This window comes from Oncorhynchus masou, chromosome 17 (assembly GCF_036934945.1).
Source record: "Oncorhynchus masou masou isolate Uvic2021 chromosome 17, UVic_Omas_1.1, whole genome shotgun sequence".
Classification (NCBI taxonomy): Eukaryota; Metazoa; Chordata; class Actinopteri; order Salmoniformes; family Salmonidae; genus Oncorhynchus; species Oncorhynchus masou.
Window position 1 is genome coordinate 29,282,357 of NC_088228.1, and position 21,337 is coordinate 29,303,693.

The window sequence follows — 21,337 nt, forward strand, 5'->3', positions numbered from 1 at the left end:
GATGTTAAAAAAGCAGAGCATTTCTTTATCACCGACAAACCTCTCCCCATCGTTTACAACAATATAATCAATATGCTTTGAACATGACAGTGTACAATCTAATAGAACACCAAGAACTTTAGTTTTTAGTGTAAAAGATAAGCACAACAAACCTGGTAATTATTTGGGGGTCATTTTTTCCGTTCGTTTTGGATTGTTTGCAAACAGCTGGATCTACAAAACAGATGGTCTAGGATGGAAACATTTGTTGACAGAAGACCACTTCTGAGTTCTGAAAACAGACAAACTTCAGATTTGTAAGTGTAATGTGCCTTTAAAAAGCCTAATTATAAATGGTAACTCAGTGTGGCCCCTACAGTATATTTTCTCTAGCAGTGGTGGTACTGAAAAGGCTGTGAAAGGGGGAAGGGGTGGCGGTTGTTCAGATTTTTTCTTCAGGTTTTCACACTGTCACACCTTTCTAATACTCTGAATGATCGGCTATGAAAAGCCAACTGACATGTATTCCTGAGGTGCTGACCTGTTACACCCTCGACAACCACTGTGATTATTATTATTTGACCCTGCTGGTCATCTATGAACATTTGAACATCTTGGCCATGTTCTGTTATAATCTCCACCCGACACAGCCAGAAGAGGACTGGCCACCCCTATTAGCCTGGTTCCTCTCTAGGTTTCTTCCTAGGTTCTGGCCTAGGGGTTTTTCCTAGCCACTGTGCTTCTACACCTGCATTGCTTGCTGTTTGTGGTTTTAGGCTGGGTTTCTGTACAGCACTTTGAGATATCAGCTGATGTAAGAAGGGCTTTATAAATCAATTTGATTGAATAATAGAAAAACAGCAACATTAGATGTGCCAGCAAAGCTTAAACCATACCAGGAGACACTTTTTCAGGTCTGGGACAAATTCAAGATTTTGTAGTGTAGTTACCCTTTAATTCAGTTGTGCATACACCTAGCACTGTTGTTTGGTTAGCGGTGTGATAGTTACATTGTACATGCATCAGAAACAGTTTTTATCATTACCGTAACTGAACTTCTAATTACCGTAACAGACAACCATATGGCATCATGGGAAATGGGCATTATGGTAATGAGAAGCCCTTAGCAAATGTAGCTAACAATTTCAGAAGCCATTACGGCAGAAAAAAAATACATAATCAATTCATGCTCTTTCTAATCTATTATACTGTAAATAGTTGAATCAATAATTTTGCTCATACATCAAGTATTACAAAACAAAACGCTAGCTTACCTTGTAGCCATCGTTGATCTTCTCTTCTTAGTAATGCGTTATGGGTAAAACAAAATAAAAATTATAAATTAAAAAATTATAAATGACTTTGTACAGGAACTTGAAGAAAGGTAATCAGAAACATCCACTCGGACACACGTTTTTTTTTGTCTAAAATGTAACTTGTTTGTAATGTGAGTAGCCAGGAATGATAAAGTTCTTTGAGTATGTAACACTTTAAACAACATATCATTGGTAGTAATTAAATAAACTGAACAAAAATATGAATGCAACATGCTACAATTTCAAATAATTTACTGAGTTACAGTTCATATAAGGAAATCAGTCAACTGAAATAAATTGGTCACTGATACATACATAAAAAAGACGTAGGGGCGTGGATCAGAAAACCAGTCAAAAGTTTGGACACCTACTCTGTCACGACCTGACCTTAGAGAGACGTTTTATTCCTCTATTTGGTTAGGTCAGGGTGTGATTTGGGGTGGGCATTCTATGTTGGCCTGATATGGTTCTCAATCAGAGACAGCTGTTTATCGTTGTCTCTGATTGGGGGATCATATTTAGGCAGCCCTTTTTCCCACTTCCTGGTGTGGGATCTTGTCTACAGATAGGTGCCTATGTGCACAGCAGTAGCTACACGTTTCGTTTGTTCTTCATTGTTTTGTTTGGTAAGATTCAGTTTATTAAAAATATGTGGAACTCTATGCACGCTGCGCCTTGGTCTCATCATTACGACGAACAACGTGACATACTCATTCAAGGGTTTTTCTTTGTTTTACTATTTTCTACATTGTAGAATAATATATATAGATATATATTTTTACATTGTTTACATCACATTAGTGAAAACATAAAAACTATGAAATAACACATATGGAATCATGTAGTAACCAACAAAAAGTGTTGGTAAAAGACCAAGTCCTTATTATGGTAAGAACAGCTAAAATAAGCAAAGAGAAATGACAGTCCATCATTACTTTAAGACATGAAGGTCAGTCACTCTGGAAAATTTCAAGAACTTGAAAAGTTTCTTCAAGTGCAGTCGCAAAAACCATCAAGCGCTATGATGAAACTGGCTCTCATGACGACTGCTACAGGAAAAGAAGACTCAGAGTTACCTGTTCACCCAGAAAATGGCGCCGGAAGAAATGGCAGCAGTTTTACTGGCGCCCAACAAATTGTGCTATTATGTGGGGGTTTTTCCATGTTATTTGTAACTTATTTTGTACATAATGTTTCTGCAACCGTATCTTACGGCAAAAAAAAGAGCTTCTGGATATCAGGACAACGATCACTCACCTCGGATTAGACAACGCACCAGACATTCTCCAAACACCCCACAGGGCCGACATCCCCGTTATTTGCAAGAGGAAGCAACGCAGGTAAAGAGGACAAAGAGCCGGATGCCTGGTCAGGACCCGGAGAAGACGACTGAGAAAGATGCCATTGCCGTCAATACTACTCGCCAACGTGTAATCATTGGACAATAAATTAGACAAGGTACAATCACGAATATCCTACCAACGGGACATCAAAAACTGTAATATCCTATGTTTCACGGAATCGTGGCTGAATGACGACATGGATATTCAGCTAGCGGGATACACGCAGCACCGGCAGGATAGAACAGCACACGACGAGGGGTGGCGGTCTGTGCATATTTGTAAACGACAGCTGGTGCACGAAATCTAAGGAAGTCTCTAGATTTTGCTCGCTTGAAGTAGAGTATTTTGTGATGAATTGCAGGCCACACTACTTGCCTAGAGAGTTTTCAACTATACTTTTCGTGGCTGTTTATTTACCACCACAGACAGATGCTGGCATCAGCTGTATAAGGAAATAAGCTAACAGGAAACCACTCACCCAGAGGTGGCACTCCTAGTGGCCCGGAGACTTTACTGCAGGGAAACTAAATTTCTATCAACATGTAAAATGTGCAACCAGAGAAAAAAAATCTAGATCACCTGTAAACCACACACAGAGACATGTACAAAGCTCTCCCTCGCCCTCCATTTTGTAAATCCGACCACAACTTTATCCTCCTGATTCCTGCGTACAAACAAAAAATTAAAGCAGGAAGCACCAGTGATTAGGTCTATAAAAAAGTGGTCAGATGAAGCAGATGCTAAACTACAGGACTGTTTTGCTATCACAGACTGCAACATGTTCCGGGATTCTTCCGATGGCATTGAGGAGGACACCACATCAGTCACGGACTTTATTTTTTTAAATTTTATCTTTATTTAACCAGGCAAGTCAGTTAAGAACAAATTCTTATTTTCAATGACAGCCTAGGAACAGTGGGTTAACTGCCTGTTCAGGGGCAGAACGACAGATTTGTACCTTGTCAGCTTGGGGATTTGAACTTGCAACCTTTCGGTTACTAGTCCAACACTCTAAACACTAGGCTACCCTGCCGCCCCTTTAACACGGAAGCTTACAAGAAATCCTGCTATGCCCTGCGACAAACCATCAAACAGGCAAAGCATCAATACAGGGCTAAGATTGAATCATACTACACCAGCTCCGATGCTCGTCTTATGTGGCAGGGCTTGCAAACTATTACAGACTACAAAGGGAAGCACAGCCGTAAGCTGCTCAGTGTCACGAGCCAACCAGAGCTGCGGGGCCAGATGGATTACCAGGACGTGTGCTCCCGGCATGTGCTGACCAACTGGCAGGTGTCTTCACTGATATTTTCAACATGTACCTGATTGAGTCTGAAATACCAACATGTTTCAAGCAGACCACCATAGTCCCTGTGCCCAAGAAAACAAAGGCAACCTGCCTAAATGACTACAGACCCTATGTCCGTAGCCATGAAGTGCTTTGAAAGATTGGTAATGGCTCACATCAACACCATTATCCCAGAAACCCTAGACCCACTCCAATTTGCATACTGCCCAAAAGATCCATGATGATCTTTGATACAATCTCTATTGCACTCCACACTGCCCTTTCCCACCTGGACAAAAGGAACACTTATGTGAGAATGCTATTCATTGACGACAGCTCAGCTTTCAACACCATAGTGCCCTCAAAGCTCATCACTAAGCTAAGGATCCTGGGACTAAACACCACCCTCTGCAACTGGATCCTGACTTCCTGACTGGCCGCCCCCAGGTGGTGAGGGTAGGTAGCAACACATCTGCCACACTGATCCTCAACACTGGAGCTCCACAGGGGTGCGTGCTCAGTCCCCTCTTGTACTCCCTGTTCACCCACGACTGCATGGCAGGCACAACTCCAACACCATCATTAAGTTTGCACACGACACAACAGTGGTAGGTCTGATCACCGACAACGACAAAACAGCCTATAGGGAGGAGGTCAGAGACCTGGCCGGGTGGTGCCAGAATAACAACCTATTCCTCAACGTAACCAAGACTAAGGAGATGATTGTGGACTACCGGAAAAAGAGGACCGAGCACGCCACCATTCTCATTGAGGGGGTTGTAGTGGAGCAGGTTGAGAGCTTCAAGTTCCTTGGTGTCCACATCAACAACAACTAGAATGGTCCAAACACACCAAGATAGTCGTGAAGAGGGCATGACAAAGTCTATTCCCCCTCAGCAAACTTAAAAGATTTGGCATGGGTCCTGAGAACCTCAAAAGGTTCTACAGCTACAACATCGAGAGAATCCTGACTGGTTGCATCACTGCTTGGTACGGCAATTGCTCGGCCTCTGACCGCAAGGCACTACAGAGGGTAGTGCGTACGGCCCAGTACATCACTGGGGCTAAGCTGCCTGCCATCCAGGACCTCTACACCAGGCGGTGTCAGAGTAAGGCTCTAAAAATTGTCAAAGACCCCAGCCACCCCAGTCATAGACTGTTCTCTCTACTGCCGCATGGCAAGAGGTACCGGAGTGCCAAGTCAAGGACAAAAAGGCTTCTCAACAGTTTTTACCCCCAAGCCATAAGACTCCTGAACAGGTCATCAAATGGCTACCCGGACTATTTGCATTGTGTGCCTCCCCCCACCCCTCTTTTTATGCTGCTGCTACTCTCTGTTTATCATGTATGCATAGTCAGTTTAACTATACATTCATGTACATACTACCTCAATTGGACCGACAAACCAGTGCTCCCACACATTGGCTAACCGGGCTATCTGCATTGTGTCCCGCCACCCACCACCTGCCAACCCCTCTTTTACGCTACTGCTACTCTCTGTTCATCATATATGCATAGTCACTTTACCATATCTACATGTACATACTACCTCAATCAGCCTGACTAACTGGTGTCTGTATGTAACCTCGCTACATTTATAGCCTCGCTACTGTATATAGCCTGTCTTTTTACTGTTGACTTATTTCTTTACTAACCTATTGTTCACCTAACACCTTTTGCACTATTGGTTAGAGCCTGTAAGTAAGCATTTCACTGTAAGGTCTACACTTGTTGTATTCGGCGCACATGACAAATAAACTTTGATTTGATGGCAAAGGATACGTTCATTAGAGTTAACTGCACCTCAGATTGCAGCCCCTAAAAATTATTCACAGAATTCAAGTAAATGCTTTACGGAGTTCAAGTAACAGATACATCTCAACATCAACTGTTCAGAGGAGATTGCGTGAATCAGGCCTTCATGGTCGAATTGCTGCAAAGAAACCACTACTAAAGAACACCAATAAGAAGAAGAGACTTGCTTGAGCCAAGAAACACAAGCAACGGACATTAAACCAGTGGAAATCTGTTCTTTGGTCTGATGAGTCCAAATTTGAGATTTCTGGTTTCGACTGCCGTGTCTTTGTGAGATGCCAAGTAGGTGAATGGATGATCTCCGCATATATGGTTCCAACAGTGAAGAATGGAAGAGGAGGTGTGATGGTGTGGGGGTGCTTTGCTTGTTACACTGTCAGTCATTTATTTTGAATTCAATGCACACTTAACCAGCATGGCTACCACAGCATTCTGCAGCGATACGCTATCCCATCTGGTTTGCACTTATTGGGATCATTTGTTTGTCAACAGGACAATGACCCAACACACTTCCAGGCTGGGCTATATGACCAAGAAAGAGATTGATGGAGTGCTGCATCAGATGACCTGGCCTCCATAATCACCTGACCTCAACTGCAGAGTATTGGAAAAGCAGCCAACAAGTGCACAGCATATGTGCGATCTCCTTCAAGAATGTTGGAAAAGCATTCCAGGTGAAGCTGGTTTAGAGAATGCCAAGAGTGCGCAAAGTTGTCATCAAGGCAAAGGGTCACTACTTTGAAGAATCTAAAATCAAAATATATTTTGATTTGTTTAACACTTTTTTGGTTACTACATGATTCAATGTGTTATTTCATAGTTTTGATGTCTTCACTATTATTCTATAATGTAGAAAATATTTTTTTAAATAAAGAAAATCCCCTGAATGAGTAGGTGAAACTTTTGACAGGTACCGTATGTTCAAACTACAGACGGACTGACAGATATGTAAGTATTTAATGATCAATATGCCACTGATCATCAACAAATACACAAATTCATTATTGAAGATCACATGATTGAAATAAAATGAATATCAAACTGACATATAATTTTGCTGACACCTCAGTAACAATACTTCCATCTGATTGCTTGACTTTTTTTGCTGGGTCGTCAACTCTGCACTGCACACAAACTCTCTGCCATGCTCTATCTGACAGGCATGGCAGGAGTCAGTTGTATTATATGAGAACATTGCCCCCTGCTGATATACAAAAGCAAATACTATAAAAAACAGAAGAGTAACTACCTCCTGAATGGAGCAGCGGTCTAAGGCACTTCATCACATTGCAGTTCTTGAGGCATCACTACAGGCCTGGGTTTGATCCCAGGCTGTGTCACAACCGGCTGTGACCGGGAGTCACTTGGGGCTTCGCACAATTGGCCCAACATTTTTAGGGTAGGGTTTGGCAGGGGGGCTCATCGCGCTTTAGCGACTCCTTTTGACGGGCCGGGCACCTGCAGGCTGACTTTGGTTGTCAGTTGAACTGTGTTTCCTCTGACATATTGGTGTGGCTGGCTTTCGGGTTAAGTGGATGGATTATCAACACAGCATTATTTCACACTGTGGAACCTTAAGGAAAGAATAAAAACCAGCAGTGATGTGGTCCTTCAATGTTGTGATTGAATAGCTCTGGTATAGGACGAAACGCCCATGTACTGGTTTCTAATATTCCATTTAGTGAACTCCAATTGGATGTCTCAAATGTCTCATGAGGCTAACTCTTTGCTGAACCAACAATGTGCAGTACAGGGATGAATGTCAATGAATGATCAATAGCCTATACACCAGCTCATTCGGAGAGAAAAAAAGTAGCTTGAAGCATACTGTGTAGAGACCAATGATCTTAATAGATATATTTCTTATAGACCCGACATACACTGAACAAAAAAATCAAAGCAACATGTAAAATGTTGGTCTCATGTATCCTGAGCTGAAATAAAATATCACAGAAATGTTCCTAATGCACAAAAAGCTAATTTCTCTCAAATTTTGTGCATAAATTTGTTTACATCCCTGTTAGTGAGTAGGCTATGATAATCCATCCACCTGACAAGCAACATATGTCAAGAAGCTGAGGGGGGGGGATTGTTTTAAGATGGTAATACCATGGATCATTTAGCTATTTGATTTTGAATTTTAGGAACCCTTAAGGTATACTATAAAAATTGAAGCGCATTGAATTACACATTCATAAATGGTCAAAAAGGCAGTCATAAATGAAATCAGCAGGAATACGATTTAGAAAAATGTCCTTTATCTAGGAGGTATAAGAAAGCTCAGGAGATTTGTGTTATTTATCTTTTTGTATTTTTTTTTATACATATTCGTGTGTATGGGTTACCTTCAGATGAGTCCTGTGACACTTGTGGAGAACACCATCGTGTTCGTGGGGTCGTATTTGTCAATAGGCCAAACTGTTGGGACGCTACAGGCGTTTTCGTGACAAGATCGATTTCCGGGATGTCTCATGGTCTGACAAACACCGCTCTAGCTCGGCCACCTTCCACCGCAGATGCGGAAGGTCGCCATAGGCGGAGGCGGCAGATTGAGACACAGCCCATGAAAACGCTAGCGATATCCCCTCTACTGCTACCATCGCCTCCACCCCTAATACCCCCCCCCCCATAGTAGGGGTGGAGGGGATATCTCTATCTTAAACTGACGGATTTTGATAGGGATTTTTTTATTATGTTACTTAAATTGACACATGGGTGTGTCACTAGACTCTTGGGGATTAAACAGCATGATCATTAGATAGGTGCAGCTTGTGCTCGGGACAATAAAACACCACTCTAAAATGTGCAGTTTTGTCACACAACACAATGCTACAGATGTCTCACGTTTTGAGGAATGTGTAATTGGCATGCTGACTGAAGGAATGTCCACCAGAGCTGTTGCTAGAGAATTTAATGTTAATTTCTCTACCATAAGTCACTGTCTTTTCAGAGAATTTGACCTCACAACCGCAGACCACGTGTAACCACGCCAGCCAAGGACCTACACATCTGGCTTCTTCATCTGCGGGATGGTTTGAGACGAGCCACCTGGACAGCTGATGAAACTGTGGGTTTAGACAGCCGAGGAATTTCTGCACAAACTGTCAGAAACCATCTCAGGAAAGCTCATCTCGTGCTTGTCATCCTCAGCAGGGTTGTCACGTTCTGACCATCGTTCTTGTGTGTTTTCCTTGTTTTAGTGTTGGTCAGGACGTGAGCTGGGTGGGCATTCTATGTTGTGTGTCTGGTTTGTCTATTTCTATGTTTGGCCTGATATGGTTCTCAATCAGAGGCAGGTGTTAGTCATTGTCTCTGATTGGGAACCATATTTAGGTAGCCTGTTTTGTGTTGGGTTTTGTGGGTGGTTGTCTCCTCTGTCAGTGTTTGTACCACACGGGACTGTTTCGGGTTTTCATTTTTCTTGTTTTGTAGTTTATTCATGTATAGTTTCGTTATTAAAAGAACCATGAATTATAACTACGCTGCGTCTTGGTCCGATCCCTGCTACACCTCTTCTTCAGAGGAAGAGGAATAAGAGAACCGTTACAAGGGTCTTGACCCGACGGATGTTCGGCGTTGTAACCAACTTCAGTGGCCCAATGCTCACCTTCGATGGCCACTGCCACGCTGGAGAAGTGTACTCTTCACAGATTAATCCTGGTTTCAACTGTACCGGGCAGATGGCAGGCAGCGTGTATGGTGTTGTGTGTGCGAGCGTTTTGCTGATGTCAACGTTGTGAACAGAGTGCCCCATGGTGGCGGTAGGGTTATGGTATGGGCAGGCATAACCTACGGACAATGAACACAATTTGTATTGTATCAATGGCAACTTGAATGGACAAAGATACCTTGACGAGATCCTAAGGCCCATTGTCGTGCCATTCATGATAATGCATGGCCCCATGTCACAAGGATCTGTACACAATTCCTGGAAGCTGAACATTTCCCTGTTCTTCAATGGCCTGCATACTCACCAGACATGTCTTTCGGTCCACGTCATTTCCGGTCACAACTTGCAGACCTGTTTTCGAGTTGCTGTGCTGTGCGTTTTGTTGCCAACCTATTTTGCTACCTGACAACTTTACGGTTTTTACTTTTTGATTACTGTTATATATATATATATATATATATATATATATATATATATATATATAATTTTTTCCCCCAACTTTTTCACTCCGGACGCTTTATCTGGACCCGATTCGTCAGGACCTCCAACAGCCGAAGCTAAGTAGTAACATTAACATGATGCCTTCTAATTGCAGTCGCTGTACTAGCCTTACGGAGAGGATAGCTGTGCTACAAGCCCGGCTTCAGACGCAATCGTTAGGCAAGGGTAATTTCAGTGTAGGAAAGGATGAAACAGCGTCTGTGCCACCAGTAAGTACAGATAGTAGTATAAATCCCCTGGCACAGTCCCCGCAGCCGGACAAGGTTTCTGGAAGGAAATGCTGTAGGAACGCTCAACCGGTGTCGCTCATTCAGCCTACAGAAACTTTCAACCGGTTTTCCCCATTAAGCAGGGAGTCGGAGTCAAAGGCCGAGCCTTCTCTGGTCTCTACTCCTCCCGTTATGGGGTCTGAGACGCCGAAGCTTCCCACCATTAGCTCTGACAAATTGAAAACTCTAGTCATTGGCGACTCCATTACCCGCAGTATTAGACTTAAAACGAATCATCCAGCGATCATACACTGTTTACCCGGGGGCAGGGCTACCGACGTTAAGGCTAATCTGAAGATGGTGCTGGCTAAAGCTAAAACTGGCGAGTGTAGAGAGTATAGAGATATTGTTATCCACGTCGGCACCAACGATGTTAGGATGAAACAGTCAGAGATCACCAAGCGCAACATAGCTTCTGCGCGTAAATCAGCTAGAAAGATGTGCCGGCATCGAGTAATTGTCTCTGGCCCCCTCCCAGTTAGGGGGAGTGATGAGCTCTACAGCAGAGTCTCACAACTCAATCGCTGGTTGAAAACTGTTTTCTGCCCCTCCCAAAAGTTAGAATGTGTAGATAATTGGCCCTCTTTCTGGGACTCACCCACAAACAGGACCAAGCCTGACCTGCTGAGGAGTGACGGACTCCATCCAAGCTGGAGGGGTGCTCTCATCTTATCTACCAACATAGACAGGGCTCTAACTCCTCTAGCTCCACAATGAAATAGGGTGCAGGCCAGACAGCAGGCTGTTAGCCAGCCTGCCAGCATAGTGGAGTCTGCCACTAGCACAGTCAGTGTAGTCAGCTCAGCTATCACCATTGAGACCGTGTCTGTGCCTCGACCTAGGTTGGGCAAAACTAAACATGGCGATGTTCGCCTTAGCAATCTCACTAGGATAAAGACCACCTCCATTCCTGTCATTATTGAAAGAGATCATGATACCCCACATCTCAAAATAGGGCTACTTAATGTTAGATCCCTTACTTCAAAGGCAATTATAGTCAATGAACTAATCACTGATCATAATCTTGATGTGATTGGCCTGACTGAAACATGGCTTAAGCCTGATGAATTTACTGTGTTAAATGAGGCCTCACCTCCTGGCTACACTAGTGACCATATCCCGCAAAGGCGGAGGTGTTGCTAACATTTACGATAGCAAATTTCAATTTACAAAAAAAATGACGTTTTCGTCTTTTGAGCTTCTAGTCATGAAATCTATGCAGTCTACTCAATCACTTTTTATATCTACTGTTTACAGGCCTCCCGGGCCATATACAGCGTTCCTCACTGAGTTCCCTGAATTCCTATCGGACCTTGTAGTCATAGCAGATAATATTCTAATCTTTGGTGACTTTAATATTCACATGGAAAAGTCCACAGACCCACTCCAAAAGGCTTTCGGAGCCATCATCGACTCAGTGGGTTTTGTCGAACATGTCTCTGGACCCACTCACTGTCACAGTCATACGCTGGACCTAGTTTTGTCCCATGGAATAAATGTTGTGGATCTTAATGTTTTTCCTCTTAATCCTGGACTATCGGACCACCATTTTATTACGTTTGCAATTGCAACAAATAATCTGCTCAGACCCCAACCAAGGAACATCCAAAGTTGTGCTATAAATTCACAGACAACATAAAGATTCCTTGATGTCCTTCCAGATTCCCTCTGTCTACCCAATGACACCAGAGGACAAAAATCAGTTAACCACCTAACTGAGGAACTCAATTTAACCTTGCGCAATACCCTAGATGCAGTTGCACCCCAAAAAACTAAAAACATTTCTCATAAGAAACTAGCTCCCTGGTACACAGAAAATACCCGAGCTCTGAAGCAAGCTTCCAGAAAATTGGAACGGAAATGGCGCCACACCAAACTGGAAGTCTTCCGTCTAGCTTGGAAAGACAGTACCGTGCAGTACCGAAGAGCCCTTACTGCTGCTCGATCATCCTATTTTTCTAACTTAATTGAGGAAAATAAGAACAATCCGAAATTCCTTTTTGATACTGTCGCAAAGCTAACTTAAAGCAGCATTCCCCAAGAGAGGATGACTTTCACTTTAGCAGTGATAAATTCATGAACTTCTTTGAGGAAAAAATTATGATTATTAGAAAGCAAATTACAGACTCCTCTTTAAATCTGCGTATTCCTTCAAACCTCAGTTGTCCTGAGTCTGCACAACTCTGCCTGGACCTAGGATCAAGAGAGACACTCAAGTGTTTTAGTACTATATCTCTTGACACAATGATGAAAATAATCATGGCCTCTAAACCTTCAAGCTGCATACTGGACCCTATTCCAACTAATCTACTGAAAGAGCTGCTTCCTGTGCTTGGCCCTCCTATGTTGAACATAATAAACGGCTCTCTATCCACCGGATGTGTACCAAACTCACTAAAAGTGGCAGTGATAAAGCCTCTCTTGAAAAAGCCAATCCTTGACCCAGAAAATATAAAAAACTATCGGCCTATATCGAATCTTCCATTCCTCTCAAAAATCTTAGAAAAGGCTGTTGCGCAGCAACTCACTGCCTTCCTGAAGACAAACAATGTATACGAAATGCTTCAGTCTGGTTTTAGACCCCATCATAGCACTGAGACGGCACTTGTGAAGGTGGTAAATGACATTTTAATGGCATCGGACCGAGGCTCTGCATCTGTCCTCGTGCTCCTAGACCTTAGTGCTGCTTTTGATATCATCGATCACCACATTCTTTTGGAGAGATTGGAAACCCAAATTGGTCTACACGGACAAGTTCTGGCCTGGTTTAGATCTTATCTGTCGGAAAGATATCAGTTTGTCTCTGTGAATGGTTTGTCCTCTGACAAATCAACTGTAAATTTCGGTGTTCTTCAAGGTTCCGTTTTAGGACCACTATTGTTTTCACTATATATTTTACCTCTTGGGGATGTTATTTGAAAACATAATGTTAACTTTCACTGCTATGCGGATGACACACAGCTGTACATTTCAATGAAACATGGTGAAGCCCCAAAATTGCCCTTGCTAGAAGCATGTGTTTCAGACATCCACAAGGAAGTGGATGGCAGCAAACTTTCTACTTTTAAACTCGGACAAAACAGAGATTCTTGTTCTAGGTCCCAAGAAACAAAGAGATATTTTGTTGAATCTGACAATTAATCTTAATGGTTGTACAGTCGTCTCAAATAAAACTGTGAAGGACCTCGGCGTTACTCTGGACCCTGATCTCTCTTTTGAAGAACATATCAAGACCAAAATCAGAAACTGTCTGTCCAAAAATGATGCAGAAAAATTAATCCATGCTTTTGTCACTTCTAGGTTAGACTACTGCAATGCTCTACTTTCCGGCTACCCGGATAAAGCACTACATAAACTTCAGTTAGTGCTAAATACGGCTGCTAGAATCCTGACTAGAACCAAAAAAATTGATCATATTACTCCAGTGCTAGCCTCCCTACACTGGCTTCCTGTCAAAGCAAGGGCTTATTTCAAGGTTTTACTGCTAACCTACAAAGCATTACATGGGCTTGCTCCTACCTATCTCTCTGATTTGGTCCTGCCGTACATACCTACACGTACGCTACGGTCACAAGACGCAGGCCTCCTAATTGTCCCTAGAATTTCTAAGCAAACAGCTGGAGGCAGGGCTTTCTCCTATAGAGCTCCATTTTTATGGAACGGTCTGCCTACCCATGTCAGAGACGCAAACTCGGTCTCAACCTTTAAGTCTTTACTGAAGACTCATCTCTTCAGTGGGTCTTATGATTGAGTGTAGTCTGGCCCAGGAGTGGGAAGGTGAACGGAAAGGCTCTGGAGCAACGAACCACCCTTGCTGTCTCTGCCTGGCTGGTTCGACTCTTTCCACTGGGATTCTCTGCCTCTAACCCTATTACAGGGGCTGAGTCACTGGCTTACTGGGGCTCTCTCATGCCGTCCCTGGAGGGGGTGCGTCACCTGAGTGGGTTGATTCACTGATGTGGTCATCCTGTCTGGGTTGGCACCCCCCCTTGGGTTGTGCCATGACGGAGATCTTTGTGGGCTATACTCAGCTTTGTCTCAGGATGGTAAGTTGGTGGTTGAAGATATCCCTCTAGTGGTGTGGGGGCTGTGCTTTGGCAAAGTGGGTGGGGTTATATCCTTCCTGTTTGGCCCTGTCCGGGGGTGTCCTCGGGTGGGGCCACAGTGTCTCCTGACACCTCCTGTCTCAGCCTCCAGTATTTATGCTGCAGTAGTTTATGTGTCAGGGGCTGGGGTCAGTTTGTTATATCTGGAGTACTTCTCCTGTCCTATTCGGTGTCCTGTGAATCTAAGTGTGCGTTCTCTAATTCTCTCCTTCTCTCTCTCGGAGGACCTGAGCCCTAGGACCATGCCCCAGGACTACCTGACATGATGACTCCTTGCTGTCCCCAGCCCACCTGGCCGTGCTGCTGCTCCAGTTTCAACTGTTCTGCCTTATTATTATTCGACCATGCTGGTCATTTATGAACATTTGAACATCTTGGCCATGTTCTGTTATAATCTCTACCCGGCACAGCCAGAAGAGGACTGGCCACCCCACATAGCCTGGTTCCTCTCTAGGTTTCCTCCTAGGTTTTGGCCTTTCTAGGGAGTTTTTCCTAACCACCGTGCTTCTACACCTGCATTGCTTGCTGTTTGGGGTTTTAGGCTGGGTTTCTGTACAGCACTTTGAGATATCAGCTGATGTACGAAGGGCTATATAAATAAATTTGATTTGATTTGATGTCACCGATTGAGTGTGTTCGGGATGCTCTGGATCGACGTGTACAACAGCGTGTTCCAGTTCCCGCCAATATCCAGCAACTTCAAACAGCCTGATCAACATTCCACAGGCCACAACCAACAGCCTGATCAACTCTATGTGTACGAGAAGTGTCGCGCTGCATGAGCCAAATGGTGGTCACACCAGATACTGACTGCTTTTCTGATCCACGTCCCTACTGTTTTTTAAGGTATCTGTGACCAACAGATGCATATTCCCAGTCATGTGAAATCCATAGATTAGGGCCTAATTAATTTTTATTTCAATTGACTGATTTCCTGGTCTGAATTGAAACTCAGTGAAATCTTTGAAATTGTTGCATGTTGCGTTCCGTATTTTTGTTCAGCGTAGCTATTCTTCAACTGAGTACCACGTACTGTTTTAGCCTTAGGCCTTGCATCACAGACAATAGGACTGTCTCGAATATAATTCCTGATGGAGATGTATGGATACAGCTATTAAACATGAAGGTCCATGGACCACAATAAATGGGTAACATAGGCCCCGAGTGAGCAGAATCAGTATTCCAGGAGCGGCCCTTCCACAAACTGACGCTGTTAATCTGTATTCGAGCAGGCTGCCATGTCAGATGAAAGCATCCAATTAGTAGTCAATTCTATGCAGTATCTCCCATCATGCCAACAATTTACATTCTCACTCAACGCACGAGAGAGATTGCTGCCTGACAGACAGTTGCGTTGGCGGGGATCAGTCCTGATGAGAATAGGGGGACCCCTACTGTGAACAAAGTGTGCAAACAAGTGTTTTATTGTAATCAAGAGTATGGTAGACTGGTAATACCACCCAATCCCTGCTTCATGGCTGTGACTAGGCGGCATGTTAAAATGCCATCCTTTTCAGTCTTAACCCCGAGATGAAAAAGTGAAAAATCCGGCGAAGAGATGAAACATCCCCCGATGCTTTGAATTGGAGCGTCATGCTGAGGATTTAGCAAAGACCCACAGCGTGACGCATGTCCCCTCACCAGGTGTTCTAAGTAGAGGTGAGCCTCTGATTAAATTTTTACTCTACCACCTACATGCCTCTACTGCTTTACTGGATGTATTTGCTTGAGCACAATAGTTTATATCCTGTTCATTCCCATTGCAGCACAAAGGCAGAGTATCATAGTACACTATATGACCAAAAGTATGTGGACACCTGCTGGTCAAACATCTCATTCTAAAATAATGGGCATTGATATGGAGTTAGTTCCCCCTTTGCTGTTATAACAGCCTCCACTCTTCTGGGAAGGCTTTCTAGATGTTGGAACATTGCTGCAGAGACTTGTTTCCATTCAGCCACAAGACCATTAGTGAGGTCTGGCACTGATATGGAGCAATTAGGTGTGGCTCGCAGTCGGCGTTCCAATTCATCCCAAAGGTGTTCGATGGGGTTGAGGTCAGGGATCTGTGCAGGCCAGTCAAGTTCTTCCACACCGGTCTCGACAAACTTTTCTGTATGGACCTCGCTTTGTGCACGGGGGCATTGTCATGCTGAAACAGGAAAGGGCCTACCCCAAACTGTTGCAACAAGTTGGAAGCACAGAATTGTTTAGAATGTCATGTTATGCTGTAGGTTAAGATTTCCCTTCACTGGAACTTAGTGGCCTCTTACCCTCGACCTTTGCCGGTTTGGTGTACAGAGAGGACCTTTGCCGGTTTGGTGTACAGAGAGAACCGTGTGGTAGCGGTATTAATCACTTAAGTAGGAATGTGAGTGAAATTAGTGAGTTGATAGAATTAAGATATGCATTGGGACATTATTTTTTTATTTAACTTTTATTTATGATCTAATAAGCACGTGCACTGTAGCCTATAGCGCAGTAGTCCATACAGGCCGAAGGGTCAAGTGCAAAAGGTCAGGGCAATTCCAGCCAGGAGGTTCACAGTGGGGTTCCACCCCAGAGGAGACAGGTCAGGCAAAGGTCAAAGTTCACTCAACAGGGCCTTGGCAGCTTCAGCTCAGCTCTGTCAGGAACTGATGGCTCCCCACTGATGCTATGTCTGGGAAGATAAATGGAGAAGGGTACATCAGAGACAGTAGCATTAAACAGCAAAAGTGTTCAACCATTTAAGTACCAGAAGAAAGGTGAAGAATACTTCAACCATGGAAGTTCCCGTGTTAATTGCTAAACATGTGCCCAAAACCATGTGATTTCAAATTCAAGAAATGTTTCAATTTAAGGAATTGTTTATGTCAGTGAATATATTCAAATAGATGGTAGTAAATATACAATCTTTGGTATTCATTGAGATGAGTGACATTTCCTCATGCAGACAAATTATGAACAATGTACAGATGGCTCTGAGACATAATTCTGTGCACTGACTAAACAGACCTTTTGGAGGCAGTATCAACAGGGATACTTCAACAAGTTACTTAAAGTATCCCTAGTATTAACACAAGCTCGTATTGTGGATGGGAAAAGGGAAGAAAGCCTATTTGTTTTAGTGCTGTATCATGACGTTCTCCCGACAAGTCATGCTGGGGTATGTGAGATACGGTTTGACAGTGTATGTGCAAAACCCACTACAATGTTGCAAGTGTAAGAAGTAAGCCGTGGAAATAGTTGAAGGATGGAATGGAGAGGAGGAAGACATGGCAGTGTATGTCCCTGCAGCATGCTGAGAATGTTGTTCAGCCATTAAGGAATCCTGAAACACTTGATCGTGAAGAAAGTGGACTTTTTGCATTTATTGCGCAGATGATAAATTATACTGGCCAAACTAACAAGACATCTAAGAAACGGGATATCATTGTAAATGCAGGTAAAAGGTTTTTGGATCTCAAGGACTTCACAGCCGAAAGACGTTGCAGGGAATACTCTCAGAATAAGTTCCCCCCCCCCTTCCTCTCAGGCCCCAGAGCCTTTGTAGGGATCTGAGTAGACATGAATAAGACTGAGGTTTTTTGTTGCCTCTTTGATTTCAGTTTTTGGGGGAATTTTACGTTTTCAACCTTGCGTTAAAGTTTCTCAGTGTGGGGGGGCGGTGGTGAGCAGCAACATGTGAAGACGCGTTTTCACGGTGCTCCTATCCAAGGCGAACAATTTACTATTAATACTTGATCAACACCTCCCCCACTGTGTTCATTTTGTAACATTTCATTTGGAATCTAACCCAATTTACTAATCTGGCTTTTTTTGTCTGAAAATGTTGTCCTTATAATTGTAAAATGTCGAGACAACAGCCACGGGCCACAAAGGAGCATCCTTCTGCTGAAGCCTCGGGCTCACCTGACACGGGCTCACCTGACACGGGCTCACCTGACACGGGCTCACCTGACACGGGCTCCCCCCGACCGAGCCAAGGTAATGGCGGCTATCATTAAATCTCAACAGACTGTGATGGCAAAGGTGGAGTCATTATCCACTGACCTATCCACACAAATAGCAATTCTCGCCACCGACGTCAACATAAAGATCAACTCCGTTAACGAAGAATTGCCGAGACATGATATTTATTTCTTTAAGCAATGGCTTTTTTCTCTCCACTTTTCTGTAAAGCCCAGCTCTGTGGAATGTACGGCTTAAGGTGGTCCTATAGACAGATACTCCAATCTCCGCTGTGGAGCTTTGCAGCTCCTTCAGGGTTATCTTTGGTCTCTTTGTTGCCTCTAATTAATGCCCTGCTTGCCTGTTCCTTGAGTTTTGGTGGGCGGCACTCTCTTAGCAGGTTTGTTGTGCTGCAATATTCTTTCAATTTTTAAATAATGGATTCAATGGTGCTCTGTGAGATGTTCAGTTTCTGATATTTTTTTATAAACCAACCCTCATCTGTACTTCCCCACAACTTTGTCCCTGACCTGTTTGGAGAGCTACTTGGTCTTCATGGTGGCGCTTGCTTGGTGTTGTCCCTTGCTGAGCGGTGTTGCTGACTCTGCGACCTTTCAGAACAGGTGTATATATACTGAGATCATGTGACAAATCATGTGACACTTAGATTGCACACAGGTGGACTTTTTTTAAATTCTGAAGGTAATTGGGTGCACCAGATCTTATTTAGGGGCTTCATAGCAAAGGGGGTAAATACATATGCATGCATTACTTGTATGTATGTGTCACGTCTGGTCAAGGTGGGTGGAATCACGCGCAGAGAGCAGAAATGCGAATAATAAAGTTTATTCTTCGGTGTACAAACAACAGACAACCCAAAAGCAAGACAGGATGAAAAAACTCCAAAACAGGGAAAAGAATAACCGGGAGAAAAACAAACAGCAAACACCGACAGACAAAACAAAATGACAAAATAACAATCCCGCACAAAACACAAGGGCGGGACAACCTACATAAATACAGATACTAATTAACTAAACAACACACAGGTGAAACCAATTAGACAAAACCAACAGATACACGAAAAAAGGATCAGTAGTGGCTAATAGGACGGTGACGACGACCGCCGAGCACCACCCAAATGGGCAGGAGAGCCAACTTCGGCGGAAGTCGTGACAGTATGTATGTATGTATGTATGTATGTATGCATGCATGTATGCATGTATGTATGTATGTATGTATGTATGTATGTATGTATGTATGTATGTATGTATGTACTGTAACTGTAACTGTAACTGTTGATGCACCTTCAGGCAGTACATACCGTCTAAACCCGCAAAATTTGGAATCAAGATCTGGGCTGCCTGTGATGCTACATATGTGTGAAACTTGCAAGTGTATACAGGGAAGCCAGGTGGAGGAGCTGTGGTGTTATGTGGCGTCATGTATGGGTATGCACATCAGCTAAGACATTGGTTTTGCACATCGGCGTTAAACTAGACATCGGGCCGATGCCTATGTTGGCATTTTTAGCTAACATCGTCTGATTCCGATAAATTGACCGATATAACGTGCATCCCTGGTTTTTAACATTCTAGATTGCAGCCAGTAGCAACAAGAAGATGCGCTGCGATGTGTGTGGACCCAAGAAGGACAGGAAGACACAGATACACAGTACACAATGCATCAAGTGCAAAAATACATTTGCAACAAGCACAGTCAAACTCGGTCCATCATGTGGTGTGTAGACCTGCCTTAATTTGTGTTTAATGGGGCTCATTTATAATTTCCATAAAATACTGTATGTAAAATTTGTCCTTCCAATTTGTTCAGTTCAAAGCAATAAACATCCATAGTAATGAAAACCTTGTTTCATTTATATTTGTTCAAGATAAACATGATTTACTCCACCCATGTCTTGATTATTAGCATCGAACCGCCCCTGTGATATGCAACTTTTCAGGGAAGTTAGGAACAAATATACACAGGCAGATAGGAAAGCTAAGGCTAGTTTTTTCAATCAGAAATTTGCATCCTGTAGCACAAACTCAAAAAAGTTCTGGGACACTGTAAAGTCCATGGAGAATAAGAGCACCTCCTCAAAGCTGCACACTGCACTGAGGCTAGGAAACACTGTTACCACTGATAAATCCACTATAAATTGAGCATTCAAATAAGCGTTTTTTTACGACTGGCCATGCTTTCCACCTGGCTACCCATACCCTGGTCAACAGTCCTGCGCTCCCCACAGCAGCTCGCCCAAACCTTCCCCACTTCTCCTTCACCCAAATCCAGATAGCTGATGTTCTGAAAGAGCTGCCAAATCTGGACCCCTACAAATCAGCCGGGCTAGACAATCTGGACCCTCTCTTTCTAAAATGATCTGCCAAAATTGTCGCAACCAATCATAACCGCCATCGTTAAGAGACATTACTGTGCAGCCGTATTCATCGACCTGGCTAAGACTTTCGACTCTGTCAATCACAACATTCTTATTGGCAGACTCAACAGCCTTGGTTTCTCAAATGTTTGCCTCGCCTGGTTCACCAACTACTTTCTCTGATGGAGTTCAGTATGTCAAATCGGAGGGCCTGTTGTCCGGACCTCTGGCAGTCTCTATGTGGGTGCCACAGGGTTCAATTCTCAGGACGACTCTCTTCTCTGTATACATCAATGGTGTCGCTCTTGCTGCTGGTGATTCTTTGACCCACCTCTATGCAGACGACACCATTCTGTATACCTCTGGCCCTTCTTTGGACACTATGTTAACTAACCTCCAGATGAGCTTCAATGTCATACAACTCTCCTTCCGTGGCCTCCAACTGCTCTTAAATGCAAGTAAAACTAAATGCATGCTCTTCAACCGATCGCTGCCCACACTTGCCCGCCCGTCCAGCATCACTACTCTGGACGGTTCTGACTTAGAATATGTGGACAACTACAAATATCTAGGAGTCTGGTTAGACTGTAAACTCTCTTTCCAGACTCACATTAAAACATCTCCAATCCAAAATTAAATCTGGAATCGGCTTCCTATTTCGCAACAAAGCATCCTTCACTCATGCTGCCAAACATACCCTCGTAAAACTGACAATCCTACTGATCCTCGACTTC